Below are 11,655 nucleotides of genomic sequence, written 5' to 3'. Positions count from 1 at the left end.
TGATAAGGGTGGAGACGTAGTAATTATAAATATTCTTGATTATGAAACAGTGATGAAAGAATTTTTAAGTGACACTTCTACATTTAAAGAAATCAGTATGCGTGATGTTTAATGTATTTCTAATGTGAACCTTGTTATTAACTCCAGATCAATGGTGATATTTCTTAAGATCTGTTTAACTATTTTTGCATTCTTTGTCCCATTACTCCCATCATCTATGGCCATCCCAAAATACATAAATTACTTCAGAAACTTCTTATGATGCCGATTGTATATGGAGGTGGATGGGTCACTGAGCCCCAATGTACCTGCTGCATGTTTTAAATAAGTTTCTCCCTAAATTAAAAAGTTACATGAAGGACACTAATAATTTTTTACACTACTTTTATGAATGGTATACAGTAAACTGTGAATTGGGTTACATCTTTGTTACAATGGATATCAAATCCCTTTCTACGGTTATTCCTAATGATGCTGGCATTGATAGCATAAGGCAGTTTTTATGTATACATGGAAAGATGTCAAGAAGGAAAACCAACTGTTGTGAGCTGTTGAATATGTTGTTGCTTAAACCCAATTCTATGTTGCAAAATATTCTTCATCAGCAAGTGGGAGTAGTTATGGGTACGCCCGTGGCTAATATATATGCGAATATTGTGGTTGGGCAATGGGAAGAGCAATTCATCTACACAGGTCCATCACAATTTCTAGAGAGAATTTTGTTTTATAAGTGTTTTGTGGATGACATTTTTCTAATTTGGAAAGGGGACATAGGAGACCTTGACATTTTTGTTAACTATCTTAACAATAGCACTAACTTTCTTGAGTTTACAATTCCTCATTCTAAAAATGCAATGAATTACTTGGACATTAGAATAGAGAGGGAAGATAATGTCATCAGTACATCCATTTATAAAATGCAAGTGCATGCAAACGCACAGGACTAGTGTGCAAACAGTTCCAACAGTTCCACGCACAGCACTAGTGTGCAAACAGGTGCACGCACAGCACTAGTGTGCATACTAACCATGCATTTAAGGGTGTATTAAAGAGCTATTGCGGGTCAGCAGATTAAATACTAGTAATGACAGATGTAAACAACAAACGGATGAGATGATCTCGGACTTTAAGGAGGAGGTTATCATGATCTCCACTTTAAGGAGGGGGGTTTGTCATACTGACCATTTGGAAGATTTGAAAATAAAAATATTGAATAACAGAGACAATATAGCTAAACCCTACTTCTCTTATAACAGTTCTGCTCAAAACATTAATATTAGGAAGAAATATGAGCATTTAAACTATCCAACAATGTATAATAGGAGGATATAAAATGTTAAAAATATTTCTGGAAACTAGAGTCTACTGTCCTCAGTACCAGAGATTAGCAATATTATTAGTGATAGACCTAATTTTTCCCATACAATCTGTAATAGTTTGAAGAAACATCTGTGTTATAAAGACTTGCATTAGAAAAAGAATTGACCAATTAATAGAGTAGGGACATTTCCATGCCATAACTGCTCATGTTGTTCTAATATACTGTCTGATAATGAATTTATACACCCCCCCATCCAGGAAAAAATTTATTTAAAGAATCGGCTACATGCAATGCTAGCAACACTATCTACCTTGCTACCTGTGTAGAATATACTGCATTTTATGAAGAAAAGTTTACATGTAGGTTGAAGGATAGAACTGAGCATTAATCAGACATCAGGAGGCAGGTGAACAGACATGTGCTAATAAAACATCTTGAGGACGCTGGCTTTAAGCATAGATTTTAAATTCTTTATGAATGTTGTATATACAAAGATTAGAGGTATTCATATTAATAATGCTCTAGATATGAGCGAGTATGAATGGATAACATTATTCAGGCAGATGTTAAACCTGGAGTTAATGCTAATATAAGTCTTAAACCAGTTGTGAAAAAGAAACAAATGCTTATAAGTAAATAGCTAGAATAAGTTTTCAGACTTTATTTGTATACGTTTGTATACAGTAGGTATTTTATGTTATATTATGTATTCCTTGTTAGAGATTGATACTCTAGACCTTTAGCGTTATACCTTTAAGAAGAAATTTCTAGTTTAATGAGCTGTGTCAAGTGATTTTTATATTGATAGCATTTAAATAAGGCTGAAAAATCTTTCTTTACACACTGAAGGACACAAATCCAAAAGCTTCGTGACCCAGTGATTTGATTTATTAAAGTCTATTTGGATTTTGTATTTACGTGTCAGGTGTTTGCTTTCACTGGTCTTTTGCTTCTGTTCATTTTATTGACTGTCAACCAAGATTAGGATGTGTGTAAATCCAGTTATTTAAAGCTGGTGGTTCAGGTGTATAAGTATTGTTAGTTTGCAATATAGGTGGACCATTCGCCATGGGTAAATCCATAATTTGAATTAGTGTGGACAGACAGAAGCACAACCTCAGGCCTGCTATTATCCCTTGATCCATTCAGTATTGAACCTGTTCTCCCATTGTTCCTTGTACTGCTGGGCTGTGGATGTTACTGACTGTAAAATTATCCATCTGTTGTGACAATTGTACTAAGAGTCAAATTGCAACGGATTGTTGAAGGCCATGGAAATTAGCTTTGTCAAATTCTGTGATTGGAGCCCAGACAGAGTTCCTGAAGCCATAACGCTATTTTACAATGACCAAAACAGTAATAACGCTGAAGAACAAACCCCCAAAAATACACAGGATGCATTTAGGTAAGGAAACCCCATTAGTCTGACGAGCCTGGTCTGCGCAAGGCCATTGAACGTATCATCATAAACAAAGACATTGGTAATCTCCAAACTCTGGACCCCACCCAGTTCGGGTTTGTAAAAGTCAGATCATGTCTCCTAAACCTGATAGACTTCTTTGAAGCAGTCACCAAAGACATAGATGAGGGTAAGGTGATTCACACAGCCTATCTAGATCTCGCCAAGGCTTTTGATACCATCCCCCACTCTGGAATTATAAATAAACTCACTAAACTAGGTATAAATTCCTACGTCACAAGATGGGTTGCCAACTGGGTCACAGACAGAACTCACACTGTGAAAGTAGCAGATTCCAAATCTGACTTCAGACCAGTGACAAGTGGAGTACCACAGGGTTCAGTCCTGGGTCCTCTCCTGTTTGGTATCTACTTCTCTGAAGTACAGGCTAACACAGAAAGTCTTTGGCTAATGAAGTTTGCAGATGACTGCAAACTGGGAGCCATAATCAAAACTCCTAAAGATGTGGGCATTCTACAAAATGACGAAATATACACCAGGATCTTTATTAAATAAAGCTTTCGGGTCTACACCCTTCATCAGTATAACTTAACATATAAAAAAATCACCATTTAAATAGGAGAACATAGTCACATGCTTCAACCCAACCCACCTAACAATAAAAATTTAAAGCTACAATGAATCAATAAATATATGCAAAGTAGCACATAAAAAATCACATCTATAAAGCATATATATTTTTATAAATAAACAATTTTATACCGTTTCATATGAAATCACATGCACCATACTTTAAAAATTAATAATTAATAATTAAAACTTAAACTTATAAAACTTCTCTCTGTCTTTTAGCCAGAACGGGCTTTAGACTAACTGAAATCAGGAGGAAGATGCCCACCAATGCCTTAAGTAAGCATATATTGGATGAAGGTGTGGGACATACTTTTAGATTTAGGGTCCTTTGTAAGTTAGAGGTAGGTCTGAGGAAGGGTGACATTAATAATTTATTGGAATTGAAAGAACTAGAATGGATTATTAGACTTCAAGCTGATGTAGCCCTAGGCCTAAATAATTCAGTTAGTCTAAAGCCCGTTCTGTTTATTTATAAAAATATATATGCTTTATAGATGTGATTTTTTATGTGCTACTTTGCATATATTTATTGATTCATTGTAGCTTTCAATTTTTATTGTTAGGTGGGTTGGGTTGAAGCATGTGACTTTATGTTCTCCGATTTAAATGGTGATTTTTTTATATGTTAAGCTATACAGATGAAGGGTGTAGACCCGAAAGCTTTATTTAATAAAGATCCTGGTGTATATTTCGTTGTTTTATTCAAGCAGTTGCAGTAACACCTATTGCTGAATTCTACAAAATGAGACAGATGCCTGGTGTCAAAGCCATGGCCTGAAGCTCAATGCCAAAAAGTGCATTGTCATCCTCTTTGGTAAAAACTCTGCACCCATGAACTACCACATAGGTGGTAGTATACTTAACACCGAAAGTGTGATAAGAGACCTTGGGACACAGGTGGACAGTAGTCTCTCCTTTGATAATCACATCGCCACAGTGGTCAGGAAATTCTTCTACGTGGCACACCTCATCACAAAAGGTTTTTCATCCAGAAAAAGAGGTCATTGTTCCCCTCTGCTCATCACTCATTAGACCCATTATAGAGTACAACGCCCCTTTTGGTATGTACCTCACAAGACATCTTACAACAACTGGAGAGGCCACAAAAATACCTCACAAAGAGGATTACTGGCCTCAAACAGATACCCTACGCAGACTGTCTCAAAAAACTCCAGCTTTACTCCTTCGCATATCACCTACTCAGAAGCGATCTCTGCCTAACATACAAAGCTATGTCAGACCCAGAGGTGTTGGACATGCTCCACTTAAGGAAATCCCAGTCCCTCCGAACTACACACTGTAGGGACCTAAACCTTGTCACCACAATAAACAGAACATGCTGGAGGGATAGATTCCTGTCCCAGAGACTTCCCATACTCTGGAACAGACTACCTATCTATATCAAACAGAGCTCCTCATTAGCACTCTTCAAGAAAAATTTTGATGATTGGATTGGAAATAGGAAATTCACCCTGGGGATCACTTCTTTGGCTCTGCTCAACAGGGGCACAGGAAAATAATTTTCTTTGGTAGCAAAAGCCAGGGAACCTTTTTGGCTAGACTTTTATATAGGCCCTAAGGCCGATAGCCTAGTACCTACCTATGAACTCCTCCAGACTGGATTATTTTTATAAAATACCTTCATCAAATAACCAACATATAAAACCTTCACCTTTTTATAACCCAATCAATATTTGATATTGAATCATGTGACTGCCGAGCCCCTTAATACAAACGGGACATTTAAGGAGAACTACTGATTATACATAAACAAACGTAAACACGCAAAAACTAAGCCTGTGCAAACTGCAGGCATAAATCACTTAACACAGTAAATTGTGAATAGTTGTAGACAGTTATTCACCATTTAAAACAATTATTAAAAAAGTTAAAATAATATCAAACTAAGCATCTTTTATCTTGTGGTAGTTTTTAGATTTAAGACAGTCATAGTCAGTTGTTTAAGACCTGGCCAGCTATTAGAGTTTAACCAGTTAAAATTACTAGCTCTTTTACCTGTATCACTGAGAGTGGTGTATTGCGCATTGTGTACCACATGTCCCCGGTTCTATATCGGAAAAACTGAAAAAGTTTAAAGACAGAATTTATGAGCATCAGTACGATATTAGAAAAGGGAGAGACACATGCCTTATCTAAACACGTACAGGAGAACCCAGGTCATGAATTTAAGTGTTTAGTTATTGAACAATTGCCCTTGAATCAGAGGGGAGGGCAGTGAACTTTAAAGCAGTTGAAATGTAAACTGCACTGGCAATTGCACCTAAACTCTGGGGTTGTGCATGAGCAGAGCTAGTTGTCAGTTAAGTCTGCCTTGAGATGTTATTTATTTAAACTTGGGTGTGATGATGGTGGTACTGATACTTTGAGGGATGGCATTCCAATCCCTGGCTCTATGATTAGAGTAAAGAAAATAGCCAAAAGTATTCAATTTTTTTGACTTTTTAATAGGAATTTATCAGAAGATTTTAGGGTTCTATTATTGGAGTAGTGTTCTAAAATATTTTGAAGGGTGGGGCACTTCTCAGGTTGGTATATTATGGTATGAGCAGTCAATCACATCACAACTTATATTACATAGTCACGTCCTTTTGTTGAAGGCACTTTCTTCTTGACTCAGTACGCAGTTTTCCTGTTCATATAACATTTCAGTAATTTTATCCCACAAGTAGTGTGGAGATTAAAAAAAAAAAAAAATGCCACAACAAAAATTAAAATACCCTCTCAACAACCAATCCACTGTGGCCAAACACATTACCACTCCGACCTATGGTGGGTACTGGTCTCTTCTCCCTTCCTTGGCTGGCTGCTGAATGAAATTTTAGAATGAAATAGATACGAAAACAGTGTGACAGTTGTACCAGCAGGTCGTAAGGGCACAGCTAGTTAGGATTTATTTTTACAATTTGTACTGTTCTCTAGTGTACATCTTTCTAGTGTTTGATGGTCTTATTTTAGAGAAGAAAAAGCAAAACGGGATAACTGCCAGTCAGACGTCCGTCACATTATTTGTTTATGTGAGAATCTGATCGATAAGGACTTTAAAACTGTTATTCTAGAAGTGGGGATATTGCTTCAGAACCGAGCTTGATCTGTGTACCATGAAAAGTTTGCCTTATTTCTGCAGAGGAGAAGGGTTTGGCTGGGGATCCAAGGAACTGGGAATCCCTACCACCAACTTTCCAGATAGAGGTGTGGAGCATCTTCCGGCTGATATTTCTACGGGTATATATTATGGCTGGGCATGTGTTGGACATGGAGAAGTGCACAACATGGTGATGAGCATTGGTTGGAGTCCTTTTTATAAAAATGAAAAGAAATCAATGGAAACCCTTATCATCCATACCTTCAAAGAAGACTTTTATGGTGAAGTCCTCAGTAGTGTTATTGTGGGTTACATCTGACCAGGGAAAAGTTTTAACTCCATACATGAATTGATTGTTGCAATTCATAGCGACATTGAAGAAGCTACTAACAGACTGGAATCAGATGATCACAGGAAGCTCAAAGATGACAGTTTCTTCACACCTCTGGATAGAACTGTAATGAATGGTCATTGAAGGATTCTGATTATTGTTCTGTAGTTTCTATGCTCTGTTTTCTGACCGTGGTAAAGTGCTCCATGCAGCTGACTGAAACAATTGCCAGTACACCAATTTGTAAACAAGCCAGTGCTCAAAACTTGTGTTGACGGTCATTCTGCTTGGTTTTCTGATGTAATCCACAAGATACTGTAAAACTCATATCCAAGAAGTCCATCCTTACAGCTTCTGATATGACTTATTTTTGTATTATGTATGTGTTTTATTTCTGTAATTGATTACCCACACCCAAGGCCACTTCTAACTCACCCACTAGTACATAAACCTCCTATCTGAGATGTGTATTCTTAAAGTTTCTAATGACTTTTTGCTGTATTGTGTATTTTTATCCTATGATCCACAGACCTTTTGTGGCTACTCCTGCAGTCTATGACTATCTTTTTTTTTTGTTGTTTTGTTTTTTTTCTGGAGATCTGCCTGTCAGTTTTAATATGGGATTAACCTTTTATATTGGCTGAAGTTACATTTCATTTTTCACTTTTTCCTATTCTGAACATTATTACTCTTCTCCTGTACGTCTCCCCTGTGGATACTGGTATTGGAGACCCTCAGGTGTATTTTAATTTAATGTAAGGCCAAGTGGTGCAGTGGTTAAAGTGTATGCCTTTCAACTGCAAGGTGCAAGGTTTGATTCTCACCACTGGAATGAGCTTTACAGATTGAAGATGTATATTTAGAGTGGGAGAATGGCATAATGGTTAAGGTGTTTACCTTACAGGTGCAGGGTTTGATTCTCACATGTGGTAATTGGCTAGGCTTGAAATGGCTCACAAGGGCAGTTAGCCTAGTTCTAACCTATGAATGAGCTAAGTGGATTATGTGATTCGGCACTCTACTTGGGATGGAACAGAGTACAACAATGGCAATCATTAAAGCCCATTCAGGGAAAAAGTCGGATAACTGTGCTTAAAATAAATTCATGAGGCAAAGCCCTCCATTCTGCCCAAGATCCCCAAGATCGCTGCGATTAATATACTACCCAAGTATTTTATCTAATTCTGACATCACCGAGCTTTTACTTCTCTTTCAGCTCCCACCTGTTTTGCTGAATTGTATGACTTTAAGATATAATATTCATATGAAATATGTAAGCACTCCACTCTGGAACAAGAGGAAAAGCTGTTTGAGAGCACACAATGCATGATTTTGTTTTATCTATAGATGCAAAAGTGATTTTTTTTCCTTTTATGATAGTTGCCATAATCTTGGAAAGTATGATAGATATGCAGAATTAAAACATGGGCTTCACAGGTTCGTATGTAACTTACTAGGCTGCTGTTGAGTAAGGATCTTAAACCTGTATTGCATTGTCTTGATTATTAACCCTTTTAGTTTTCAGTAAAGATATCCACAGGTGGCCAAACAAGTGTTTCCCTTGTCCATGAGGGCCAGTAATGCCATACTGAGGTGAATTTGTAGATACCCATCCATTACTGAAATTAATTTGAATAGAGTAGGTGAACTACTGTGCCTTATGTAGAATGGAAGACTCTTCCACATGAGTGGTATTCTGATTGGTGCATAGTTATCCCTCCATGTTCTATTCATTTTAAAAAAAACATTGATGTCCCTTTAGGATTCATAGTTTACATTTAGCTGACATACAGATATAAATGTGTACCCTGTATAATGTGTATGATATACAAACTCACATGGTTTACAGAAACAAAGTACCATGAAACAGGTACTGTCCTCCTTGGAATGCACCTGGTTGTTGAAAGTTGGATCATCAAAGCCACAACATGAGAGCAAACTTTTCCTTGAGTATGTGCAGTGATCGTATACATATCACACACGGATGCTTGCAGGTAAGTGAATTTTGTCACTTTATTTCCCCTATATAGGACAGTATTTAGGAGTTTCAATGTATTTCTGTGTGTCGGCAAACCTGAATTGTGTATGAGTGCAAGGTTCTGTGAGGGGAGATGCGGACATCTGAGGGTATATTTGAGGGTATATAAAAGTGCTTTATTAATGTGTGTCTGTATGTGGGTGGATGGGTGGGTGTGTCAGGGAGAGAGAGGGAGAGAGAGAGACACGGCTTCAATTATTTGGGAGAGTTTCTTTGGTGCAGGACTTGAAATTAGAATTGCAACCATGTTTGATATGTGGTAAAGAAAACGCTGTATCTGTGATTTGCATGTGTTGTGTGCATGTGCGAGGTCTGAGTGCATTATTAGTGGTTTGTGTGTTTTGCTTTGTGTATGATTGACAGGATTGTGTGCTCAATGCTTTTCAGTGAACGTCTTTGTAGGCATCTAAGTATATGTTATCAGCTGTGTATTTTTGTAGTCTAGTATTTAATGTATGTTTTAGTATGTATGCTGCTTGCAGTGTGTGTGTAAGATATTAAGTGAGTGTATTTAGTCATCAGACTTCAGTTGGGTTCGTCTGTGTAGATGTGTTAGCTGTGTGGATTATGTTTGCGTGAGATGTGGAAGTGTTTGTGAATTGGAGATTGGAGTTTTGGGGGAGCTGTTTGTGTGGCTCATTGTCCTGCAAATCCAGAGTTGTTTCAGATCTAGTGTCAAAAGCTCTGTAATGTTGTGGTTATCTCACCTGCTTTACATGCAGAACATCCTGGGTTCAATCTCCAGTACAACAATTATGGACAGCGCAGTGGTGCAGTGATTAACATTGTCACCTCACAGCAAGAGGTTCTCTAGTTCGATTTTCTGCTGGGGTGCCTTTTGTGTGGAGTCTACATCCTCCCTGCGTTTATGTGGGGTTTCTCCAGGTGCTCTGGTTTCCTCCTAGGTTACAAAGACATGCATCCTGGAGTGTTTCTCGCAGGCCTCTGCTGAAAATTGGCTCATTCCAAGTCAGACATTCCCAGGAAACAAATGTTAAATAAATATACAAGTTATAAGGGCTGATGTGGGAGACTTGCAGTCCCACTGCGGCATGTGATTCAGTGGTGTTTATTTGGAGTGTGTTTTGCGCACATGCATGGGTACTTGATATATGTTGGCAGTGTGATGAGTAGAACAACTTTTCAACAAACTGGCCATCATTTAGTCTCCTTTCGCTATCGAGAACTTAACCCGCTAAAACAGATTCAACCTCAAGTCAACCTTATCTGACTTTCTGATTCTATTAAATAAGTATAAAGGTGGCCTAAACATAATTAAGGAATTAATGGAATTCCCAAGTCCAAGAATTTTGTTGCAAATTTTTTTTGCATGATGTGTAATACCTTTGTTAGTTTCAGAGTGATACACAATTTATTTATGGTGGTCAGATAAGGACGGATTTTCAGTTAATTTGAAAGTCAAACTCAAATCGCTATTCAATAATTGAAAGGAAAGTTAAAAAGAATAGCAGATGTTAAAATGTATTTTATATATAAAACCGTAAACCTTGAGTACATTTAGAATTATTTCTGACTTTATAGTCCTAAAGCTTGCATAATACAAAATAACTTATTCTGTTAAGCCAACTCAGAGCTAAAAGTGTTAGAAATCCAGTATTTTGGGGTGCATATTCTCCACTTCTGCCCCTACCTCTAATAGGGTTACTTAACATATCCTGCTAATACTGATCTGCTGCTGGAAAATGTCCCTAAATATGTGTATGCAGTGGGCAGGGGAGGGTGTTTTTGTGTGTGTCTTTCTGTTGTTGTGACTGGTGTTCTTCGATAAATTGTTATCCTGCCCAGGGCACTTGATGTTTCTGAAACAGAACGATCCTAAACCTAAAATAGGATGGAGAGAAATACACTCAGATCCCCAAAACTGTTTATACTTGGTGTTTCTCATCTCGTATAGTCAAATAAGATGATGAGGATGGGTGTTCATTTAAGTAGTTTATTACACACAAACATATCAAGATGCTATCTAAACTGACTGACTACAACACACATACATGCCTTCACTCTGTCTTCTCACTCAAAATGGCACTCTTTCTTGCACATGCTCAGTAAGTACTTGTATTGCATATGCACAGACTGAAATGGCTCTTAAGGGTATACACGCACTCTGATGTACATCCTCCCTCTTTAACTATTCTGTTCTGCTATGAAAATGACAACTGGATAAGCATGCAGATTATACAAGTATATACAAACAGTAACAATCATGTCCAGGTTGCCATGTATTTAGGATTAGGTCTTGAGATACAACCTGACTTTGTAATGTAATAATTAAAACTGGGTTTAGCAACAGGACCAGTCAATGGGAAATGTTCTTCAGGATTTTCAAGGACACTTTCAGGAACGTACTAAGAAACTGAAACAACTGAATAAAAACAAAACTGGAGGGCTCAAGATAAAGTAATCACAAAAAGTAGTTTATTGAAGCGCTTTTCGTTTGTTTCTATAAAGAAACTTCCTCAGATAAAATCCCACAAGTTCAAAGATTTTAAATAACTGATACAATTGTTCATGTGCTCGTAAAAGACCAATCAAATGGCTCAAAGCTCCATTCAATAAGATTCACTAAAAACTCAAAGTTATACCAGCCTGTAACTGCTGCTACATTTTTATAAATGAACTCATAACATAAAAATAAAAACAAATTTATAATATTTAACATGAAAATAATGTAGTCTCTTAAAAATATTTATAACTATCTTTTTAAGCTTTTCAATTTTAAAAGACAGGTGATACTACACACATCATTTAAGCCAGGGTAATGATAAGCATTTTGTAATAATTGCTAGCA

At 37.1% G+C, this 11,655-nt stretch overlaps 1 pseudogene; it reads left to right on the top strand.

Annotated features, from left to right (window-relative positions):
* The first annotated feature begins 6,493 nt into the window (after window positions 1–6,493).
* On the top strand, window positions 6,494–6,952 carry LOC122788826 (annotated as a pseudogene).
* Window positions 6,953–11,655: the final 4,703 nt, after the last annotated feature.

This window comes from Protopterus annectens, chromosome 14.part0, assembly GCF_019279795.1.
Source record: "Protopterus annectens isolate FY-2018-M chromosome 14.part0, PAN1.0, whole genome shotgun sequence".
Taxonomy (NCBI): domain Eukaryota; kingdom Metazoa; phylum Chordata; order Ceratodontiformes; family Protopteridae; genus Protopterus; species Protopterus annectens.
The sequence above is the reverse complement of the archived record's forward strand: the minus strand, read 5'-3'. Positions and strand labels throughout refer to the sequence as shown.